This window comes from Saccostrea echinata, unplaced genomic scaffold (genome assembly GCF_033153115.1).
Source record: "Saccostrea echinata isolate AGI-Se365-2 ecotype Australia unplaced genomic scaffold, CSIRO_AGI_Sech_v1 ptg000010l, whole genome shotgun sequence".
NCBI classification, from domain to species: Eukaryota; Metazoa; Mollusca; class Bivalvia; order Ostreida; family Ostreidae; genus Saccostrea; species Saccostrea echinata.
The window spans coordinates 10,880,643-10,906,827 of NW_026889759.1; the positions used below are offsets into that span (position 1 = coordinate 10,880,643).

The following is a 26,185-nucleotide window of genomic DNA, read 5'->3' on the forward strand; positions in this document are numbered from 1 at the left end:
CACCCTGGGTTCCCTGCATTTTCAGTGACAGAGAACAAGATATAAGAATGCAGGGAAACAAGCCTTGTTACAAGGTTTGAGGTTTGTTTATTTTATATTTTAATTTACACTTTTTTAAAATTATTATGCAAAACTCTGTGTGCAGATGAATATTTACATTTTAATGTTATAAGTCGTTTTGTGGTTCATTTATTTGCGGTGACTGTCCCACGTGTGTTTACCTGTTTACATTCACCTACTGACCTAGAGTCTTCAAAATATACCTTCTGTAATCATGACTGTTGTAATCTTGTTTTTATGTTAGTTTACCATATGTAACTTGACTGTTGTAAAGATTTATAGCGATCACTGCAAGCTTTTAATATTTATGTGAAGAGAAATTTCAGACTATCAATCACAGGCACTTGTTTCATATAGGGTGCACCCCTACTTATTTTGAGTGCGGGACGGTTCGCCCCGAAAGACCATTCGCGCTGAGACGTTTCGCCCCAAGACGGTTCGCGCCGAAGATCAATTAATCAATTATGTGGTAATTATCACTTGTTAACAACAATTATTAACTTCTTAATAACTTTTGTACTGTGCTATATAAATCCAATCCATTGGTTCAATCAATAACCCGTAATTGGCGACTTCACTGTATATCCCCCCCAGCCCGCCCATAACCACACTAAAATTTAAAAAAAATTGTCAGACCTGATTTTTTTTAAATGAATTCCTGTTATTTAAAAAAAAGAAGATATTTCTAAATGACCTAATATTTTTTTTATGATGTGAGAAAACAGCAACTCGTGATTATTTTAATGACATGATGATTTAAAAGAAAAAAAATATCTATTTTGATGTAACAGGCATAGAAATGTCACTTTTGAAATTAGTTATATGAAAAGATTTTTTTGAGAAGTATATTTTTGATAAGAACTTATCATGCTTATATAGCATTACTCAAAATCGCAAAGAAAATTGGAGTCAGTGTGCATCCTAGCTATTGAGCAACGGTAAAATGAACTTGACACCCGTCTCATAATTTAAATAAATTCTCCTCTTTATCTTGACATGATGAAGAATCTCCAAATTATAGTTATAACACCTTAATTACAAAACTGAATCAGACAATTATGATTGCTGAATAAACATAATTATATCTGCACATGGATAATTATACATTTAATTATGGTATAAGCCTATTTTCAACAACTTTTAAAACATAAAAGTTTTTTAGTAACCTTAGAACTTTTTTTAACACAGTCAATATTAACCTTATATATAAATATTTATCTTAAAACATCGTAATATATCGTTGTAGACAATGTAGATTAAATTGGGCGCGAAACGTCTCGGCGCGAAACGTCTTTTGGGGCGAATGGTCTCAGCGCGAAACGTCAATAGGGGCGAAACGTCCCGTTACCCTTATTTTTACCACAAGGTATCTAACTCAATTTTAGGCACCCTGCTTCAAGCTCGTATTTTGTTCATATATCAATCATTAACCTACTTTAAAATGACATTGTTCGCTTCATGAGACTTTTTTCTTGTCAAATAAATCGTTTCAGACGTCTCTGGTCGAGACTCTTTATTGTAGAGCACTCATTTATTCCTCGAAAATTACCTCGATACATTGTTAAATTTAAGACTTTAGATGGGATACAACTTCCAGTTGGGGTAGAATAAAACCAGAGACTTCCAAGTATTCCATTCCGAGGTCTCTGGTTTTATCCTTCATTTATAACCCCAACCGCAAATTTGTTTTGAAAATTACCTTGATACATCTTAAGACTTTAGATGATACAAATTTCATTTTTTCACAGGTCACAGGGTTTCAACTTAAAAAATAAAAATTCTCACCGTTAAGATATGTTGGAAATTTTAGCGTGATATGTTGATAATTTGCCAAATTATTATGTAATAAAAGGGACTTTATATGATCACCCGGCGCTGTCACTTTAGTTCAGTCTTCACAACAATTCTTTTTCAGCACATGCCCTTCGGGCATGTAGACCTATCATTTTTACCCAGCGCATTCAAATTTGTACATGCCCTACTCAAAATTCTTACATTTACTAGTATTGTGCTACAAAAAAAAAACATTAGGTATAAAGGTTTTATATTAATTTTTTCAGCATTGTATTTCTCCGTGACTGTACCACGTGTGTTTATTCACCGTGATTGCCATTTTCTAAAGCGTTTTTGTTCATTAATTACTTTTGAGTTGCATGCTGGTCATTTGTTGGCAGGTTTAGCTGAACTGAATTTCAGAAATGGGATCATGACTGTAGTGCCACAGTATGTGGCATCGATGAACGTCTCGTAATTTAGCAAGAAACTTCGAGAAAACAAATAGGTTAAACTAAACACTTCAATGATTAGATTGACAATCATTTGACAGGTCGTATCGAGAATGTAGACAGGCAATCCATCTAAGACATTACATATAGCAACGTTTACGGGAATAATGGGGGTAGGACAGAATAAATGGCAAGTAAAGATCGTACAATGAAAGAAGATTCACATATGCCCTCTTCGGACATGTAATTTGACAATTTTTACATGCCCAGCTGCAAATTTAACAGGTCCCTGGCATTGGACTCCCGGGTTATTTGGAAGACTGTTAGTTTAGTTTCATGAGGTCCGACAACATTGTTTCTCAATGTCTGCTCCCTCTACCCCATACACTTATCTTGATAAAATTATATAAATTATATTATTAATTACCCTGGTATATAAATTGTATAAACCGGTCTTGTTATAAATTATATAAACTGGTCTTGTTTATATAATTTTACAATGTCATAAACAGCTGCTTAAGTGCATATAATATTGTATTAAATGGATTTATATATAGGATTAGGGAAAGATCCTCACTTGATTATGCCAGCATATTTTGCTCGTAGGAGTTTATTATCTACCACACATGATCAATGTCACTTTTGGACGTGAATGACTTTTGACACCCTAACTTCAGTTCAAATCAACGTTAACTTTATGTGACGTCTTTCTGAATCTTTTTTGGCATGTAACTTGGGTAAAAACAATTAAAGTACTCTCGATGCATTTGATTTCTCTTAGCCCGTTTAAACATTTCCTAGGTCTATACCAGTTTTTGCAGGGGCGAAACTATATAGAAGTTGGAAAAGAAACCTATCCCCTTTTTGACGTATTTGGTTTTCAAGGGGTGAAAATTTTCAATGTTACACTCAACTACATGCAACATTTATTATATTATACTGAATGTTTTATACAAATACAAATAATAGTGAACCTTGAGCGCATAAATCTGCGCAGTCACTATTTTTTGGAATATCACCCGTCGTCAAGCAATGTTGACTGCTGCGACACTGGAGGGCGTGGCTTCATTATTCAGTGGGTAATAGTGCTTTTTAACAAATGTTTCTTGACGAATCAGATTGATTCATTTAATATACCTGAAAGTACAATATTAATTAATTGTCATCATTTTCCTATATTAGCTTTTTACTGGTAATGGTTTTGAAATGATAGGAACATGCACTGTTCAAAAAGTCTTAAAATGTTGTTTTGGCTCAATTTCTTTGTTAGATTACTGTGTTGAACTAAGGCAGGTCAATTAAAGTAACATGATCCAATAGATTCCATGTACATTTAGTACTGTAAAGTAGACAAATTTATTGTTCTCACAAATATTTCTCAAATATTGATTTAAGTTGGTCTCCTGAAGGATGTATTAATGCAATTGGTCTGCTTAAGGTATAATATAGACATGCATATTTTATTTTGAATTTGTATTATGTCAATCATTAGAAATATATGGATCTTAATTAAAAAACATTGTTTTTATTAGAATTTAAGATATGTATAATAGGCATATATTCTTCATGCTTTTCCATAATTAAGTCCTTTTTTACAGGGTCTCTGCTAGAATCATGTGGACCCCAGTGTAACACATCTATGGAAAAAGAGAAAATCTCAGCTCAAGGGTCAACATGTCTTTATTCCAAGAAAGGTAAATTGATAATTTTTTTCTGCTAAAATACTCTTTTATAAATTATAATATCAATGCAAAAGAATGAACAAACAACATACCTAACAACATTTTGAAAATGAAAGTGCAATAACAGTTAATAATTATGATCAATTGAATGAATGTTAATAATCCAATCAAAGTCCTTGTTGTATATCATTTTTGCTAGGGCTGTGTATTGAGCAAAAAAAAAGAAGAAGACATTTTTTAATGCGATATGCAATATATTGGATTCTTTAACAATTCTGTCAAAAAAGTCTTATAAATCATTATGCATGAATTTTATAAATATAATAATTGTTTTGCAACTCATTTTTAATTTTTTGTCTCACTGTCTTTAAAAATTACACTTCAAATTCAAACTTTTCTTGACTGTAAAATCAACATGCTAAGTAAAGTTGTCTATGTATTTTTATGATTTTGTAATAATCATCTAAGATGTGCTACCTCCTTAACGATTATATCATTTTTGATCAGTTTTAATTCAAAACAGTTAAATATAATCTTTGGTGATTGAAATTCCCAACTTTTTCACAGAATTACATAAAAAAACTGCCTGCCCAAAATGTATTGGAATTAAGTTATTTTTTGGATACGATATATTCATTAATCTAGATATGTATCAATATATTTGGTGCAGCCCTAATTATTGCTGGTTCATAAATAACTAAAAAATAAACAAATGCCAAATGTTGGCATGGTTGGCATTGCAACTGTATCTTACACATTCAAATCAGGCCATTCTTACAAGTTTTGAAACATGTTGGATTCTTCACTAGTGCCGCTACTACAGAGAAGACAGCTTGTTTATAAACTGTGTCATTCAAAGTTTCAGTATATATATGAGAAACACAACAAATCTGAATGCTTAGCCATTACACTAAATGATGAATCTACTTTATTGTGTTATTTATTGACATTTGACAATCATGATTTATAAATCATTTTGAAATTTTTAAAAACAAATTAAAGCAATTCCCATCAATTCCTCCCTAGACAAATATATTAATGATAATTTTTACAGCAATACCTTGCTGTAAATTTCAATTCAAGTGATTTGATTTTTGATTTTTTTTTGTTTGTTTGTTTGTACATTTATGGTTAATTTATCCTTAGAAAAAAATTAATAAGAAAGTAATTTTATTAAAATTTTATAACTTAAATAATGTCTAGATTCATGTATTGAATCATAAAATTGTTTTGAGAGATGTATCGTATCATAATGTCTGTGTATTATCCAAACCCAATATACCTACATATCACGATGTATCATTTCAGCATTTATTTGTTAGTGTTGTTTGATTTGTTTTGTATATGCCCTTTCCTGCTCAGAAAGCAGAAAGCAGAAGTTCTTGCTTCATAATTGTCACTCAAGACCTGAAACTGTATTAGAAATCTGTATGACGTGTGAAATTTCATATCTGTTTTGACATAGTTGTTAATTTGTATAACAAAATGCAATAATACAACACAATTGATTTAATAGCATTGATTTTTGTATCAGCAAAAAAAAAAAAAAATATTTTCCCTACCTATTGACCCAAGTGTTTAAAGACTCAATCGGCAATGCCAAACCAACAATTTTTTAATTGTGGCTTTATCCACTGATATTTCTTTTGTTCTGATTCTTAGTTTCTTTTGTTCTGATTTTTTGTTCATTGAAAAAAATTGACGCCTTTTCTTTAATTCCTTAATTTTCAAGTTGAAGAGTGCATCCCGACAATCAGTTATGATGTTACAGTGTCCACTGTCCAATCCAACAACTGTGCAATCCAGCACACTGGACTTTCCGACCATTAAAACTTAAATATTTTATTCCCAAAAATTTCTTTATAATATATATAGAATAAAACACTGTATATTCCGACCACTGTACATTCCGAATTCTGGTGCTTTTTGTCGACAAGACTAGATAATTACCTTATGATTTTACCTGGGTAATTCGACATAATTATACATTTGTACCATAATTAGTCGCTAGTTCCATTTGGGCACAAGCTTGGTCTACTTAGTAGTTAATTACATGTATTAGTTTGATGGTGTTTATATAAACAATAAATGAACTGTGTTTGAATTTAAAAATTAGGCAATCAGTACTCTTCGTTGTTATCAATTTTATTCTCGCATTGACAAAATAGCATCCACGCGATAGAAAATAAAAAGGAGTACCTGATATTTAGATTGCCTTTACCTAACAGAATAAATAAGATTTTTTGCTTGAAATTGAAATCAAACATGCAGTCAGAGTCCTTTAAAGTCATGTCTCCCTAAAAAATGAGTACAGCAAACTACTGTATAACATGTAGACAACACACAATTTGAAGACAGCATCTCGTCTAATAGAAAATATTTCATTTCCGGGTTAATATACACTGAATTAAGTGAGACTGTGCACATAAAAGATTTGCAGGAAGCAAAAAACTTCCACTTTAAGTAGACCCATTAAATTTTAAAATGTTAATGTTGTTTGATAAAAATTAAATCGCAATAACAATGTTTTAGAGGTACGTCCCATTTGTTTGAAAAGTCACGAGAGGGTATTAATAGCACAGTCTATCTTGAGAAGTTAACAATGCAGAAAAAATCGGTGAGAAATGTAGTGTTGAAAAAAAAATAAAATCACTGTTTACAGAAGGTAGACAAAATATTTAATATCTACTGTTAGTAAGTAAAATGCTAAAAATTAAATTGCAACAACTCGAAGTGATTGGCAGTTCCATCTGTTTTGCACGTTTAAAAGAAATTATCGTATATTACTACAGAGTTTACTAGTGCTGTAACAAATGATGTGTCTCAAAGAAATGTTAATCAGCCGAAGGTATATTTTATACAACAAAGAAACACACACACACACACACTTTGACAATTAAATACACATGTACTCTAAACCTAACGAAAAATGTTTTTTTTTTTCTGTATGAAGTCACCTGACATTTATCATAATGCTCAGAAATATTCAACACTGGGTAATCCGACACACTGTCTAATCTGACATTGATTTTATTCCCCTTCAACATGTTGGATAAGACAGGTTTCACAGTATATCAATGACGTAATGTATGCAATATATAAATAACTGTCCCACCTGCCTGCTAATGTGGAAACAAAACTTCCCTCCATAACAAAAGAGTGCACCAATGGAGATCATTCGGCAAACCTCGGCTGATTCCGTCACCTTCATCAAACGTTTGATGAGGTACGAATCGGCCGAGGTGTGCCGAGTGCAATGGAGATAATCTCGAAACTTGTGTAGTAAGATCAACTCCTAACAATGCACCACTTTTCAGCATTTATATTCATTGCTTAAGGGTTTATTCTTACTAATGAAATAAGTTGTGGTGATGCCTATATTTACTGTAAGACATTTGTAATAATGAAGCATTTGTGAGATGTACCCTTTATCAGTTATTTACAAACAAGGCATTTGAAGAGGATGAGCACAGTGCATTTTTTTTATCTGAAGTTAAGGTGATTTTAAGCAAAAAACATTTCTTGTCCATATTTAGAAAGCAAAATATTTTGACTTAGTTTAAAGTTTTATAAACCCATTAAACTTGTTAAAAAATTAAGTATGTAAACTAAATTTTGAATAAAGAGTTGGTCCTCTGTGTAAAACTTGCTCTGTGAGCAAGTTGGAATTACAATGCCTTTCACGATTCCTTCACAAAAAATGGGGTGATGACCCACAATATTAATAAATGTAGATTAAACATCCTATTTATGTCAGTTATTGTATTAAATGAGCTTTCAACCATTTTATGCTTTATGGTTTTAAATAATATTTTATATTTCATAAATTAGACAGTGAAATTTGCAAAAAAAAAAAAAAAATTATTGATTTTTAAACTGTTGTTACATTTAGGAATGTGGGTATATGTACATATCCTGTTCAAGTCTTTGTGTATCACATTATATCATGATATACTTCAGACAAATTAGTACACCCGTAGTTTTGAATACAATTCATACATTGATTTCATTTGCCGCAATGGTCTCTTTAATATTGCAATAATGCATTTGGTCTTCCTAATGCATGTATAATGCAGGTACTGTATATACTCTATGTCCAACTTATAGGTGAGTCAAAAAAAGATTAGTATTTTGAAACCAGGTTAAAACATCAGAGCATTGATTTGAAATTGTCAATTGATTCTGGCAAAAAGTTGTACCGATTTATAAGCGGGTCAATAGCAAATCCCTCCAAAATAACCTCAAAAAATACAACTGATTTATAGGCAGACCACCTTATAGGCGAGTATATACAGTATAGTTTTTGTTGAATTTTGCTAACAGCAAAACACTATGAATAATGAATTTTGGGAAAAAAAGATTATTAAGTTTAATGATGCATGTATGTAGTATAGAAATATTGTTCATATGCCTGTACATGGTACAAATATGCATTTTACAGAGTGTACATATGCCAGAATCATATGGACCGCAGACTGGCCCTGGTGATTCCGTTAAGAAAAAAGAGGAAAAATCAGTGCTTGTGCTCATTGGTCATTGGACAAAGGTAAATAGATTTATTTCATGAAACTAAACATGTAAATTACTAGGATATTAAAATATCACAATTAAAATACATGTACTGATTTATATATATATGGATATCAGTTGGTCTCCTTGATGCAGTTATATGCATTTGTTATCCCTTTTAAGTGGATCTTTTAAATATTATGCAGTTTATTTAGAAGCTCTTTATTATCTGCACTGTTCACTTTTACAGGGTGTATGCCAGAATTTTTTGAAGAACAGTCTGAATCTGACATGGAAAAAATGAAGAAAAACAGCCTTCCTGTTTATAAATCTACATTCTGACAAAGGGTAATTTTGTTTAGTTCAATTAGAAGTGCACATTTAATTTCAGTTGCTTTCCTTAATGATATATTATAGCATTTTTATTCCCTTATGAACAATATGTATACTTGTAAAGCATGTATCACAAAATCTTCTGCAATCAAAGTTTTGGGTGTATATTGCTTGTTGCTTAACGTCCCTCTTGAGAATTTTTCACTCATATGGAGACGCCACCACTTGCTGGTGGAGAGCTGCAAATTTTTGTCCTATACTCAGCACTTACGGCCATTGAGCATTGAGGGATCTTTATCGAGCCAGCACCTACTGTGACACGGGACCTCAGTTAATACGTCTGTCTCATCTGAAGAACGGGTCTCCACATTCCACAGTGGGATTCAAACTCGCTATGTAAGGATCAGCTTCTTTCTCCGCGACTCTAGAGTAGATGCTCTAACCACTGCATCTGCTCTACTTTGGCAACTTTGGGTGTATATAAGCATGGTTGTATATAAGCATAGGAATCATCATGTCCATCTGTCTGTTCATGTGTTTGGCCACTTGTGTGACTAGCTTTTTTGTTCCAATTCTGGCTGAGATAAATTGATTTAGGTCATCTAAATACAAACAAATTAAGGGAAATTACTATGGTATTGGGATGAACATTTTGGAATACTGTCTCATTGTTCCATTGTAGTTGGTCTCTTTAATGTTGTAATAATGCATCTGGTCTTCCTAATGTATGGCATACACTGTATGCATGTATAATGTTGTTAAAGTTGGATGAATGTAAAACAGTTCTTGCGTGATGACAAAGGTAAATAGATTTAGTTCATGTAACTAAACATGTAAATTACTAGGGTATTAAAATCTCTCGTTTTGAATACTGATTTACATGTGGAGAGTAGTTGGTCTCCTTAATGCAGTAATAATACATTTGATCTTCCTTATGCATACTGCATATTTATTTTTATATAAATTTAATGGCTGACATGTATGAGGGTTGATCCAAAAGTTTGTTGAATTTCTTCATATTTTATTTATTTATTAGTGAAAGAGGTTGAATACTGATTTAGATGTGGATAGTAGTTGGTCTCCTTAATGCAGTAATAATACATTTGGTCTTCCTTATGCATACTGTATATTATATAAATTTAATGACTGACATGTACGAGGGTTGATCCAAAAGTTCGAGGAATTTCTTCATATTTTTAGGTCACCTGAGTAACTCAGGTGACCTATTGCTATCCGTTTTCGTCCGTCGTCATGCGACGTACATTAACATTTGAACATTTTTAGCTTCTTCTCTGAAACCGCTCAACCAATTTCAACCAAATTTGGTATATAGCATCTTTGGGTGAAGGGAGAGGGCAAACAAACATTATTTTAAAGATTGCCTTAGCATGTCGTTTATTCTGTGCATTTATGGCAATTAATATTAAAATCGTCCAGACCTGTTAAAACCCATGGATGTCCACAAAAATGTTTCTCAAATCAAATTTCATGTTAAAATTCGAAGTAAATATAAATACCTGTGTAATTGTATAATGGTGTAACAAATGTTTAAGAATGCCATATTTAAATTTCAAAAATTGCTCTAAATGTGCATGAGATAAATATCTAAATGCTGTGAAGAAGCACTGTGCTACAATTACCATATTAAAGAAGTGATTTTAATGAAATCTTGTTTCTAAAAAACCTGTAGAAAATTTAAAGAAAATTAGAAATCACGATTCTTACCCCAAAACCATCAGATGGTATGAAAGCCTTCAAACAATGTGTTTTACATAATTCGCATTTCCAAAAACTGTGATCATTAATTTGCCGACCTATTATTGTATGTTCTAATGAAGGAGAATTCATGTGCAAACTTCTACATGAGAAGAATAAAAGTATTGCCGTGTCCTGCAAGAAAACAAAATCACATTATATTATCAATTGCAGATGGTGTCTACGTCTTTCAACTAATTTTGCAACGGCAAGAGTATCTTCTATGTAGTAACTGTTTTGAACCAAGACATCCTACTGACAACTAAGTCCATGATACAGAGCTTTCTACTGCCTTGTTTAGAATTTTACATGTCGAGAAATTTATGGTCAGTGTAATGACCTTGTTTGCAAATCTAAATCTTCATTACGTCGAGTTTAGACTTTCATGTGAATTTCATGGTCCCTGTCCCCCTGGGGCCTGAGGGGCGGGGCTAAAACCACCAAAAATAATGCAATCTTTAAAAATCATCTTCTTTACTCCTGGACATCAAGCAGTCAAACTGTTCGCATCATTGTAATAAGCATTGAGCCCTCTACCAAAATTTTGAAATTCATGGCCCCAGGATCAGGGGTTCTGGTGCTAGGATGGGGCAATATAGATCATATAGTGAAAGTGCATTATTTCTTTGAAAATCTTATTCTCTGCTCCTGGGTATTAAATAAAGTAACTAAGTACATAGTTATGAAAAGCAAGACTGCCTCTTCCAAAATTGTGAATTTCATGGCCCCAGGGTCAGGGGTTCTGGTGTTAGGGCGGGGCTCTATTGATTATATAGTGAAAATGCATTAATTCTTTGAAAATCTTCTTCTCTGCTCCTGGGTATTAAATAATGTAACTAAGTACATAGTTATGATGAGGAAGAGGGCCTCTTCCAAAATTTTGAATTTCATGGCTCCAGGGTCAGGGGTTCTGGTGTTAGGGCGGGGCTCTATTGATTATATAGTGAAAATGCATTAATTCTTTGAAAATCTTCTTCTCTGCTCCTGGGTATTAAATAAAGTAACTAAGTACATAGTTATGATGAGGAAGAGGGCCTCTTCCAAAATTGTGAATTTCATGGCCCCAGGGTCAGGGGTTCTGGTGTTAGGGCGGGGCTATATTGATTATATAGTGAAAATGCATTAATTCTTTGAAAATCTTCTTCTCTGCCCCTGGGTATTATTTAAACAAACTAAGTACATTGTTTTGATATTCAAGATTGCCTCTTCCAAAATTGTGAATTTCATAGCCCCAGGGTCAAGGGTTATGGTGAAAAAGGGGGAGGGGCTCTATTGATTATATAGTGAAAAAGCAAAATTTCTTTGAAAATACTCTTTTCTGCTTCTGGTTAAAAAGCAAAGAAGCTAAGCATATAGTTATGATGAGCATGATTGCTTCTTCCAGAGTAGTGAATTGCATGACCCCTGGGTCAAATGTGCTGGTGTAATGGTGGGGCTCTTGATGATATAGTGAAAATGCATTAATTCTGTTAAATAATCCTGTCTGCTCCTTAGTGTTAATCAGATAAACAAAGTGATTACTTACATGTATGATGAGCAAACTTCTGGTCCCAGGGTGAGAGGCTCTGGTGTTTCTAGGTGTGTGTGTGGGGGGGGGGGGGCTCTATTGATAATATAGTGAATCTGTAGTAAAAAATGCATTATTTCTTTGAAAATCTTCTCTGCACCTGGGCATATCAGAGGCAAAACAAGTAAAAGTTTTCATAAAGATTTTTGAACATCTGGCTTCGGGGCCACCAACGTATAAAATCTCAGCTCAAATCTCAACCTCAAATCTTAGATTTCTGCCTCAGCTGAGATTTTCCTAAAACATCATGCCACCAACATCTCTGAGATTCGATCATCTCACGTAAGCTGAGATTTGAGAAAAATCTTGGACTTATTCTCGTTGTTATATACGACCTTTTTTTCTGAAAATGCATGAATTTGTTGAATCAATGATTGAATTTACCTTTTAGTCAGTTATTTATGCAATATTTTAGTGAATATCACGAAAAAACACATCCCACACTTCCTTCGTCTTTTATTTGTTGTTTCGAGTCATTCAACAAAGAGGATTCCATTTCGACATTTGCGACAATTTTCATTGAACCCCCCGTAAAAAATCCCCACAGAAGAATAACACAAAAACATATCTAAACTTTGTAGTCTTGGTTCGTCTGTCGACATAAACACACAAAAACATACACCGAGGCGTCACTTCCACCATTGTGACGTTACATGTAGCAGGTAGGCGGATCAAGACTATATTCCCCAGACTGATTAAAAGAAATCATTTTTCTTTGTTTGTTATATATGTTAGATATATCTGTATAATTCTTAATTCTCCATAGCAAAAAAAAAAAAATATGAGTCATAGGGACTATTTAAATTTAGAATAAACCTGAGTGAATTTTTTTTCTAGCAGATCCACAAAAAAAAAAAATGCTCAGTAGGCCTATATCATGTAAATTTCTCACATGCTGTAATAAATTTCGCGAGTATACCATAATTGTGGAAAAACAGCAAACATATCCAGGAGCAGGTAACATACGCATGCTTAGTTTTACAGGATTTAATTTATCAAGGAAATTTCTCGAGGAACTGTTTAATTGTCGGTGAATTTCAGCTCATATCCCCCCAGAAGGAAGAAAAACCGGCTGAAATTTGAACTAAGGGCATGTATAGGGAAGCGGCAAACTAACACATCCCATTTTTCTACGATCCCCTGTGACAAAATGTCTCGGAAAGTCTTCTTTTTTTTTTTTTAGATAAATAATAAACAACGAATATAGCACCACTTGACAAATAATCATCGTTACATTGAAAACCCAAATCAATCTCGCATACGCTCATTGAGTAATGAGAAACTGATTAATTTCTAATTGTATCGTAAATAAAAGTTTCACTGCGTAATGATGTAATTTTAAAAAAAAAAAAAAGAACCTACGGATCATACTTTTTTGCTTCAAAATGTAAGTTGTCGTACTAAAAAATACTGTTTGTTAAAAAAGAATCTATTCTTGCAAGTACTATAGCTAGCAAGTACATTTGAATAGATGCAGTCCTTCTTGTGATTTATACATGTATTTCAGAATGGTCATAAGTCAAGTTTATTCTTATAAATAATATAAATGGTCAAGGATTTAAGTACGCACAATACATTGTGAGTATAAAGTCGATCCAAATTCTCAATCAAGAATTTTATAGATTTAATTAAGAACCAAATTAGACAGACTGCTATCATCTGTAATAAATAAATGGCGATTTACATATTATTTCGAAAGAACAGAAGAATTTGTACATGAAATTCTAGACAGATTTCTTTTAATATTTCGTATAATATTTACCTTAATAAATAGTAAAATATAACTTCCTGGGAAAAAAAATACGGGACCGAGGAGTTTTGATATTTTATCTAATCACATTTCCTTTTCTGATATACATGAACATTGTGAATTACATGTAATAAAACTGTCTTGTCACAAATAGCTCATTTAAATATGAATTAAATTAATTATATTAATTCCTGTACGAATGAAGATATAAATGTTATGTACGAACGTGCCACTAGAATATTCTATTCTTTATTTTTTTCTTTATTTATTTTTTTCTTTTGGTAAAGTTTAAAGTGCTTGATTCCATGCGTGGACAATATTAATATAATAAGAATATTTACATGCGCGTAATTAACCCCCCCCCCCCTTCACAGGATAATCAAGTTTTGGGAGAAATTAACATCCTTTCTGTGCTTGTATGTTAATTTTGTGTATTTATTGATTAAAATGTGCACTGTCACAACATTTGCGATCATTGTACCATAAAAAAAAAATTGTGAGATTTTGTTTGAGACTGGTATACATCAATCTCAAGATTTTCTGAGAAATCTCAGAATTTTTTCTCAGCTGAGTCGGAAAAAACGTTGGTGGCACGCATGTTTGAGAAAAATCTCAGACGTGAGAATCACTGTAAATAATGTACTTGAAAGGTTAATAGTATAAGAGAATTATGCAAGGTTTTTTATCGTATAATACAAAAAGTACTTTCATAGTTTTAATGATCAGGTAGACTTGTAAGTAATAGATGAATAAAATTGAGACAAAAATAACTTGTCTTATTCAATGTTCATCAAAGACCAAAAGAGTCCAATGTAAGAGATTTTCAACAAGGAATTAAAATACCGGGTAGTACAGAAGCACTAATAGTTTGTTAATAACTGTATGGTGATAGTGATAAATGGGGAACAGATTAGAACCTAATTTATGAACTGTTCATGAACACTAGACTAATTATTTTGTTGATCCTGATCACCCTATTTTTCTTGCTTTTGGGCAACAAAGCTTCACCTTTCAGTTCATTTTATACTCTGTGGATCCTCTTAATTGTTGTATTATAATCAGATGACCGTTAAGGCCCTTGGGCCTCTTGTATTTATTTATTAGTGAAATTGGTTGAATACTGATTTACATGTGGAGAGTAGTTGGTCTCCTTAATGCAGTAATAATACATTTGGTCTTCCTTATGCATACTGCATATTATATAAATTTAATGACTGACATGTATGAGGGTTGATCCAAAAGTTTGTTGAATTTCTTCATATTTTATTTATTTATTAGTGAAAGTGGTTAATACTGATTTACATGTGGATAGTAGTTGGTCTCCTTAATGCAGTAATAATACATTTGGTCTCCCTTATGCATACTGTATATTAATATAAATTTAATGACTGACATGTACGAGGGTTGATTCGAAAGTTCATGGAATTTCTTCATTTTTTATTTATTTATTAGTGTAAGTGGTTGAAAATTACAAATAAGAATTATATAGACACTTGTTGAATTTTTTTAATAAACAATAGTTTAAATATTTATGATAGTAACTCTATGGCAGTTGCCATAGCAAAGGATGTTTGAAAATGCAGGGGAGACATTTACTCGTTCATTATCATTTTAATTCTTAATACGTGAAATAAGAAAAATCCTGCACTAAGTGGCAAATAAAACGAAAATTTTGTCATAATTACGATTGCTTGACCACTAATATACCTTTCTGTGAGAGTTTTACTGATTTAACTTGATATTTAGATTATTAGTTGATGATTTCTTGTTCATATTTTAATTGTTAGAGAACATCACATTTTGGTCAAGTTATAAGTTTTGTTAAAATCTTGGGAACACTCTGACTTAAAGGGGTATACTACTGATACAGGCTGGAGAAAAATGCATTAAGCAACTGATTTACCAGTGGCATTAGAAATTTAAGAAAAACAGAACTTCCATGGAGGTTGATTAAAGGTGTGGCCGCCTTTTGGAGGGTCTGTTTTTCTCATAGACAAATTAAGAGCCATTCTCTGTAATGACTTGAACTTTTATATAGGAGCTGTGGCACGCATAGTCTCAGAATTTCTCCCAACTCTCTATGATAAAAGTCTTTGATACCGTAAACTCAAATCGGGCAAAAATTGGTTGCTACGTGTCACGGTTACCATAGCAACATGTCCTAAAGTTTGAAAAATGGCATTTTTCAACATCTTCAGAGTCCCACAGTTAACGTTTGCAGCAAAGCAAACAAGTGGCAATGACTGTTTCTGAAAGTTGAAGGCCTGGTGTCTTAAATGCATGATAAACATGTTTGGTAAATCATCTATAACATACGTTACTATGGAAACAAAGTATTCAAAAGTAATAATTTTGTTCATTTAAATTTATAATGTCATACACTGAAGAATAAAAACTATTATAGGTTGAAATGCAAGCAAATAATTGAGAAGAGATCATTGTAACATATACCAAGGACAAAATATGATATTTCTTATAGGTTGGCAATGGTTGCCATGGTTTTAATACCACCAAGGGATTTTAAATTTACTTTCCTAGTGTTTTAATCTTATCCTATCTTTTTAAAAAGCATATTTCTATATAACTGATGATCAATTTTTAAAGGCCTTGGTGTGACCTTAATTTTCACATTTCAAAAAATTCAATTTCAATTCTTTAAATAGTGCGTTGCTATGGAAATAAAGCAAAAAAATATGCATAAAAATCTGAAAAATACTCTGTTTCCTTGGATACGTACCGTTGTATGTAGATTCCCGAAACTTTAATGATTGATATATGTGAACAACTAACCTGACTTTAAATTTTGACTATCACCCAATCTCTAACTGGATGCAAAAAGCTGGCACATAAGGTCTAATATTGACAAAAAATTAACAAAATTGAACATTTTCTCTTCTTGGTAACCATAGCAACAGTGTTGTATTTTTCAACAACCTTTATCAATATATGATATTCAACTTTAGTTCTACGAGATAAATACTATTCAGGGTGATTCAAATAATATTTTTCTTGATTAAAAGGTTAGTAAATTCCTAAAGCAGCAAAAAAATATCACATTAAACAACTAGTACGTTGTTTCCATGGTTACACTGCAAAGCAACAATTAATCTCAATTTTTCTTATGTTGTCGGTGTTGCAAGGTCCTAAGGATGCATATGTGCCAGTCATGAATTTTATTGTTTTTCCTCACGATAGTAGCATTAACCCAATCATAGCAACAGATTTTGCATGGTGACACTGTGTTACCATGGCAACCATGAAAATTATTTTTTGAATAATATTGCCAATACTAAATTACATGAGGTCAAATATTTTTTATTGTTTTTCTTACGTTGTTGATTGAGTTTGATCATGTAACATCTTTCATTTGTGAATATTGAGCGTTTTTCAGCATTTTTCAGCATCTAAAACGTATTTCAAATGTACCCATGGTTACCACTTACTTAGAGATAAATTCTAAATAGTTTCTTTATAGCATAAGTGGAAACAAGGTGTCATGTTTTTAGGAGAATGGTTTGTTTGTTTTTCTTAGTCTTTATTAAGGCTTAATAAAGATTCAAAGTAGCTGAAAATCTCAATTTTTTCAACTTTTCTGGCTGTTACCATGGCAACCAAGACCCATAGCAACGGAATTTTATTTGATATATGTTTCTGGTGTCAAGTTGTAATAATAGGCAAAGTTTTATCAAAATCGGTGACCATGCGTGGCAAAGAAGTTCAAGTGGTTACAGAGAATCGCTATTAAGCGTTGATGGACGTTGACCGCTGACGTACTGTGCTTGACTTTGCTTCTGAAATTGGAACACCATATGCAAAGATGGGGAGTATTTTTGAAATATGAGTGTAATATTAAGATAAGTTGATCCGTGTGAGAGGATACCAAGGCTTTTCTTGAGAGAGAAAAGGAGAAAAAGGCAGAATATTCTGTAGAATTACTTAGTCGAATTGAACATGAGGGTGAGATGCTCCTATAACGCTCCTATAATGTGACATGACATACTTAACTTGACGTTACGTAGAAGTCTCCCCCTGATTTTACAACTATCAATGTTCAGAAAGCTCGTGTGACCTTATTGGTAATTGGAACATGGTGAAAATATCCAGTATTGTTGCATAAAGACTCCATATTATAAATATGCCTATTGTTTGCTTTCATCAAATCACAATAAAATTTTAGAGATAATTAAATTTCACAAACTTTTGGATCAACCGTCGTATTAGAAAAAAGATGGATCTATTAGATTGAACAGGTTATAATTCACCTGAGTCATTTAAATTACTTATTGCTATCTGTGTTTGTTCAGTCATCATGTTTCAAGTGTTGTCTGTAAACTATTGAACATTTTCAGCTTCTTTTCTGGAACCAGTTTCAACTAATTTCTCAGTTGAAGTATACAGACATAATATAGAAGTGATTTTATTGACTTTCTCAATCTATCCTGAATTTAAAAATGTAAATATAAGCATTTGATTGTAAATATTGAACATTTAGCATCTCATAACCAGAGTTGGAAATTACTGACTGCCCGAGGTAGTCTGTTTTTCAGGTAGGCAGGGACAAACTTTAGATTAACCTCGGTGGTCGAGGTCATTTAAACAGCTAGTTCCTGTTTTCCATTTTTTTTTTTTTCAGGGTATAGTAAGTCTATAGAAAATAAGTAAAATATAGTATATCAAAGGAACACTTCTAGTTAAAAATTTGAGTTGACCTTAGGACCAATATTGGTTTCAGTCTTTAGAAAAAGCTTATCGATGTATGTTCCGATCACTGACTTTAGGCCACATGTGTGTAGTTTCTTGTTTCTCATGTATTGCTTTAGTTCTACGTTAATGGTAATCTAACAACCAAGCTTTATGACAAATGAGATGGCTTTAACTTTTCAATTGTCAACTTCCCTTACTTATTTAGCAATATACCTTCATCACCTGCATACAGGGTTTATATCTCTCAGTTGATTTGATACGAAAGAGCATCCTCTATGTTTGAAATTTTTTTAAAACGAGGTAAGTTATTGACAAACAAGTTGCTGAAACAAGAATATCAGCAGTCTTGTTTAAAGTTATCATTTTGTAAATTCTATGGTCGATACAATGACTTTGTCAGCAAATACAATTTATCATTAAGTCAAATGCTGAGTGACGTTTTTCATACTTATTGTTAGGCCATTATTTACACACTGAATTATTGATGGATTTTTCCATTGTTTCCCAGTTGTGACAAAGAGCACATGGCGTGTGTGACCGGTCTGCAGGGGATGCTTACTCCTCCATGGCACCTGATCCCACCTCTGATGTTTTGGAGGTCCGTGTTTGCTCTGCTCCTATTTTGTATTTTTTGATGGGCTTTTGAGCTTGAATACTGTTTGTTATCTCGATATATTTCATTCTAGTCAACTGTGTGTTCATATGATCCTACCTCAGTATTTACAGAATTATACATCCTTTGTATGAGGGTCATTCTTGATGTCTGACTGAGTAATGGCAATGGGACATAAAACCTTAACTGACCTTACCACATTCTTTTCTAATCTGAAAACCCTCATGCATTTTTAGCATAACATATCGCCAATGCACACATTTTTCCCAAGGAATGAACTGCATCTACTCTGCATAGAACAGTATCTCTCCCACTGGCACAACAGTACTATTACATGTCATTATGTTCTTGAAAGGAAAACACAGCAGTTATTGCTCAGCAAGATTCTTTTTCCTGACACCTGCAGTATCGAGTAACACAAAGTGAATGATTAGTGTCCTCGAACAAAGTGTGCTTACAATGAGGTATAGTTCCGGTTGATTGCATTTAGTTAAAGAGAATTATGATCTGCATTTCTGTAGATGTCTTTTATATCAACACCAAACATGCATTTAAGGAAGAAAATATAAGTAAAATGCAAAAGCCTGTATAAAAAAATCAAAGTGCAAGGACAAGTGCACTTAAGGAATGCTTAATGGGCCCTTTTTCAGTGCTGTATTACTTTAGAATATATTACCAAATTGTTCTCTTTTAGTAATAGTTAAACACAAGTGGACATTTCTAATTAAAATCACGCTAAAACATCAATCAGCATGGATTTGAAACAAATGAAGTTTTTTAAATGCCTATAGATCTGGAAAGTCATATCAAACCCATTTTGAGTTTCAATCGTTTATTTAAATCAAGGGGAGGAGGCATTTAAATCTTAAATCAGACACTTGAACAATCTGATGGTGGATCATTGACAGGCACATTTGCCGAATGATACTTCTTGCGCTATTTTACCCGAGAAAAAAATTGAATGAAGTTGTATAGATGCCTGTATCCATAGTGATCAAACTATGAAATTGGTATGCTTGCATTTGAAATAATGCAATAAGTATTAACATTAGTTCCTTTATATTTTAAAATGAAAAAAGGTGTATTTGGGTGGCTTTCAATACTGGTACCATTGTCTTGCTTGAATGTTAAAAATGTTTGACACTTTTATTTATGATGACATTTTAACGACACTAAACTCTCTTAACCCTTCTGTGTTCCTAACCCTCCCGTTTTCCTAAAACCAAATACATGTACATACAAACTTCTCTACGCGGCATGACTTTGATATAATGATACAAAACGTGGCTATGCTTTACAGTGAGCATCTTTGAGGAATGTTTACCTGGGTAGAACTCACGTGACTACTGGTATTTTAAATAATTTATTCCATGGGTGGGTTCAACATAGCTAGATCATACAGGTAAATCTAAGCTCTTACTTGCTATAGGAAAAACATTGAACTTTTCATACATTTTTTTAATATTTTAAGTACAAGCCTAATCTTGTACAAATTTCCTACTTTCACACAAGTTTTATAAATGTATAATGCATTTTTTGTCAATCACACAAGTTTGTACAACGTTAGGCTGACAATAAACAAAAGCTTTGAAATGAATGACTGTCCTCGATTTACTATAGAAAATCACGAATGTTGGCTGACCCCTACCACATTGTATGGCTTTGCTCTTTGTATATTCATGAATTTCAGCAATAAAATTTGTTGAATTTAGGGTTTAGATATCAATTAATGATCTGAGATGGAAAATTAAGCTTAATTTGATTCTTCATTATTTCACATTTTACCGGGGCCCATAAGTGCACTCGTTCTTTAGTGTTTATACAGGTAAAAAGTTTGAAAAAATAAAAATGTGCCAACAAATGGATTCGAACCAGGACACTAAAAATGTTCATGGTGAGAGTCTGCGGTCTACCATTCTGGGCTATGCTGACTATGAGGACATTTGTAATAAATATAAACCAGTAAGATAGAAATAGGTTTTCACGTTTTTTGTAGTTTTTTTTTTTTATATAAATCTAAAGCAGGGGTACGTGCCCCTAAAAAAACCTTGTTTTAAATAATTGCTTAAATCAAAATCTATCAAAATTTCATAATTTAATTTAGGGGCAGGCAAAGGGTGATTATATTGCATCTATCGGGTATAAATTTTCTTATTAGAAAATTGTAGAGATATGCAAGGTTAATTAATGACAACATTTATTTTTCATTTTTGCCTAATACTTTTATGATTTTCACTAATAAATTGATGATTGAAAAAAGCCTTTAATATGACTGCTGATTTTATCTCCATCTGTTAATTTTTAACACCTTTTCTCGTGATTATAGGAGATAGAGAACAGATTATGATTTCTAACATTTACTGTTACAGATCATTTCCTTGAGATAGGTGGAACCAACAGTCAAATCCAGACACCTTTAAGAAAAGTAAAAATCTGACTCAGGTAAAAAAAAATCATTTACAGTTTTATCAATTAGTAATTTTTACCTTAATTAACTGGACAAATCTCATTTGACGATATACAGGTCAAGAATGAAGAGTTTAAAGCCTAGTAGGGATTTTGGTCAATCATAACAGGTAATCTGCAGCCCCTATTGGGAATTTTACACTCATATGGAGACGCCACCACTTGCCAGTGGAAAGCTGCAAATTCTGTCCTATACTCTGCACTCACAGCCATTGAGCAGTGAGGGTCCTTTTTCCTGCCAGTACCTACTGCGACATGGGACCTCAGTTTATAAGGTCTCATCCGAAGGACTGGTGTCCACATCCCACAGTGGGATTCAAACCTGTGATGTAAGGATCAATTCCTTACTTCGTGACTCTAGAGCAGACGCTTTAACCATGGCGCCACGCTTGTGACTAGCTCAGTTTTAAAGAAATCATTCAAGATATTTTTTATCAAACTTAATATGCTGTAAGATTAGTAAGACCTATTCAACTATTTCAAAAATTTTTTACCTTTCCTGTGACCTTGACCTCACTTTTCTTTAATTTGCATCTTGCATGGTTTTAAACCATTTAAGATATTGTTATCTAAGGCTATGCATCTATACATAATTTGGTGAGAACTTATCATCTATTCATTTTTTTTTAAATTTTTATTTCAATTTTAAAGAAACTTTTCAAGATATTCTCATCAAACTTCATATACTAACACAAAATTTCATGTTGCATTACTATACACTCGGCGGGGCATTCATGGCCTATGGACATATTTCTAGTGTAATTTGCTATTTCTGTTGTTTACTTTCGGTCAGTAAGTGCCCCCAAAGGGCAAGCCCCAGTCCTATTTTCTTTTCCAGGGTTGCAACAGCGCCCCCTAGAAAAACAAGTTGCACCATCCAATCAAATCTTGTTTTGTGCTGCTTTATGCCAATGAAATTAAGGCTGGACAGCATATGTATTATATATCTGACCAATGGGGTTGCCGTATTTTCAAATAATTAGGATAGACTTACCACTTCAGCATTCCTTTCATCACTGAAGTGATATGCATGCTCAAAAATTGACTAAGTTTCATTTTTGTGTCAACTGCAGAGCAGAACGACACTTAGAGATCACTTTACCTGGTGTCTGTCTGTCCGTCTGTCACACCTTATATCTCCAAAATTTTTAGAGGCAGGGTTTTGATAATTAGCATTTATATATGTTTTTGAGCTCATGATACTATACTTTGAAACTGTATGAAATTCAGTTACCACAAACTTATTTAAATACTATGAAAATACATTGGGATCAGTATTCTACAATGAATCGTGTTGACTGACAAAGTGACAAAGTAAAGACAGTCTGAAATCTCTTTCCTCCGAGGATTGTTGGAAGCACCTACATGTGTATTAATAAAATGATAAATAATTATTCATCATAATTTCAATTTAATTATTCATTTGAGGACTGGGGAACTATATTTTCTTTGATTGCCAGATTCTATCCCAGTCTTTTACTTTTGGATCCTTTTTTTTCCTTGCAGGCAAATGCATGAACCTCCATGCTAATATTAAATTAATAGCTGACCACTCTTAGATTTATTTACCTCTTTAATGAAGATACCTAGCAGGCGACATATACATTCCTTGAAGCACTCTAGTTCCTATTTTATTTTCACTAATATAATGATTATTGAAAAAAGACTAAGGTGCTCTATAGTGATCAGTCTATTCATTCATCTGTCTGTCAAATACACATATCCCTTGTTCAGAATACAGGTGACTCTAAATACTTCAAACTTTATATTTTTTAATAAGGTACATGTAGCTGCTTTGGAACATCTGAAAGGTCTATTACATTATCGCTAGTTTTACTAGTTTTCTTCATGTAAGTTGAATATATTTCAAACTTTAAAATTTTTATTTTTGCCAGGTAAGAAAGAAATTCAGGAGTTCTTAAATTGCCCTCAGAGTTCTTGGATTGCATCAAACTGCTAAAAGACCTCAACAAAAACAGTGTCTTGAAAAAAAAATGAAAATATTCAGTGAAAAAAAAATTATGAGAGAAAAAGCCACTAAAAATCTTCAAGCCTTTGAGCTGAAATCTGGAAGTCAATCTGTGGACTTTACTGGTATGTCTTACTAATTAAGTCATCATTTGTGTATAATAAATACACTAAACTGTAAACACTTGTTAAAATGTATATAATTTTTAGATATAATTTGTAGCTCACAGACATCAATAGTTTCATGTAATTTAAGTGATAATGAAAATTTCCTGTTGTCTGGCTAGATTAGAAACTATATATTATTGTCCAATTTTGGATATTGTGAAATAATTCATTTAGTAAAATTGGGTATGCATACATGTGTGTACACTTACATGTAAATTAATTGTTATAGCAAATTTAATCTATCATTAAGTTGAATGTTGACTAATGTTTTTCATCAAAATTGTTTACACTGAATTGTTTGTGGATTTTTCCATTTGCCCAATCATGTCAAGGAGCACATGGCAGAAAATGCCTTCTCCTCCATAGCACTTGGTGTTTTTAGAGGTCTGTGTTTGCTCTGCTCCAATTTTGTATTGTTTCAATGGACTTTAAAGCTTGATCACTTTTGGTAATCTTCATATTTTATATACTATTAGAGTACTTGAAGAGAACTGTAAAGATTTAACATACAGTATAATGCATGTATATTGCACTTTAAGTAGAGTGTATGTGGTTTAGAAATGTAATTCATCTCATAGTGCATTGAATTTGTTGAAAATTAGAAACTTTGTTGAAATTGTTTTAGAATAATGTTAGATTGCAGATTTTTTTAAATCATGCAAGTAAGATATTGCTAAATATTCTTAAGCTTTTCTGGACAGTCTAGATGAGTTCTTGCTATATACCTAGCATTGTCATCCCAGTTAAAATTTAAGGAGCAAGGTTTATTCCTAAGCTCTAACTGGACAAACTTGCATGGATTAAAGCACATTAACAGATTTACTTCAGATGCTTGACCTGATCAACATTTTCTTCATGTGTTTTTTGTTTTTGTTTGTTTGTTGTTTAACATCCCTCTCAAGAATTTTTCATCCATATGGAGATGCCACTACTTACTGGTGGAGAGCTGCAAAATTTGACCTATACTTAGCACTCAGGGTCATTGAGCAATAAGGGATCTTTTTTGTGCCCACATCAACTGCGAGGTGGGACCTCGGTTTATACGGTCGAATCTGAAGGACTGGTCCCCACATCCCCAGTGGATCTGAACCTGAGACTTAAGGATTAAATCCTTACTTGCGACTCTAGATTACACACTCTAGCCTTTGCGCCACATGGGGGACTCCACAAGAGTAAGTGTTTTGAGCAGTCCTATTCTCATGTAATTATAAACTGTATGTTGAACAAACCTGCAAAGATGATGTATGTTAATGTTTCAGGGTACCAATCCTTGATTTGACTTAGATTTTCTGGATTAATGACCAGTTTTTTAGAGAAGGTTCATTCAAAGTAACAATATACTCTTTGGTGATCAGTAAACATAGATGATGCATCCTGCTTCTGATGCTGGATGTAACATACATTTTCAGGGTTATTGAGCAGTTAAATCTAACCCAGAACAACTTGCATAGATTTTGGATTCAGGTGATATACATTACCAGAGTCTTTGTTGAGTGAGACTTTGCCTTACTAGTGGATAACATTTATAGAAGTGAGCTTTGTATTCTTTGATTATACCATCAGTGCCAACTACCATACATTTTATATAATAGATGTAGCTGTTGTTCAACTGAATATGATAAAACTGTGGATGAAAATAATTTGATTTTTGTACCTTTGAATGTATTGAATTAATTTGTAAAAGCTGTTATGATACAAAGTTTGATATTTTATCAAAGTTTTTAGCATATGCAATCAATAAATGTATCAACATTTTTATTTTATTATACTTTTTACCCTGCAAACTTCTTAAAAACAGAATAGTAATGATCCATTCAACTGATACTAGGTTAGTGTCACACTGTACTTGTATATCATGTATATTGAACTGTAAATGAGAAACATCTAAATATGTCAAATCACAGCATGAATCATTGGATTATGTAAGAAGTGCACTATCTTGTGCTTTGGTATGGTATTAATAATAAATGTTAAACTATCATTTTTTTTCAAATTAACAAAGGATATGCTTGAGTGACTGTATTTTGACTAGCAGTAAAAATAAAATGATTTTGAAGCATTTGAATTATTTTGATTCATGGTCTCTGCAAGTTTAATGATAGCAAATATGTATATTGAACATGGCATCTACATATTGCTATACTGGATCTTAATCACAACATTGAAATTTTATGTAGTACATGTACTCTTGGTTTCAACTGGTCAAACATATTCTTAAATCACAAAGAATTTAAACAAATATAGGTATGATTCAGAACTTCATCAATTAGTTGGAAAGTGAATGCACTCAATGACTATATGGTTTAAAAGAAGCTGGGTATAAATAGCAGGAAAAACTACTTGATTTCCACTGTGAACTTTGTGTCCTCAACAAAACAATATGGA

General features: G+C 32.6%; 1 long non-coding RNA gene across 1 annotated transcript; it reads left to right on the forward strand.

Annotated features, from left to right (window-relative positions):
- On the forward strand, positions 1 to 25,861 carry LOC133184729 (uncharacterized). Its single transcript, XR_009720851.1, has 6 exons — positions 1 to 81; positions 3,884 to 3,979; positions 8,409 to 8,513; positions 8,727 to 8,824; positions 21,568 to 21,640; positions 23,560 to 25,861. It is a non-coding gene; the product is annotated as an uncharacterized LOC133184729 (long non-coding RNA).
- Positions 25,862 to 26,185: the final 324 nt, after the last annotated feature.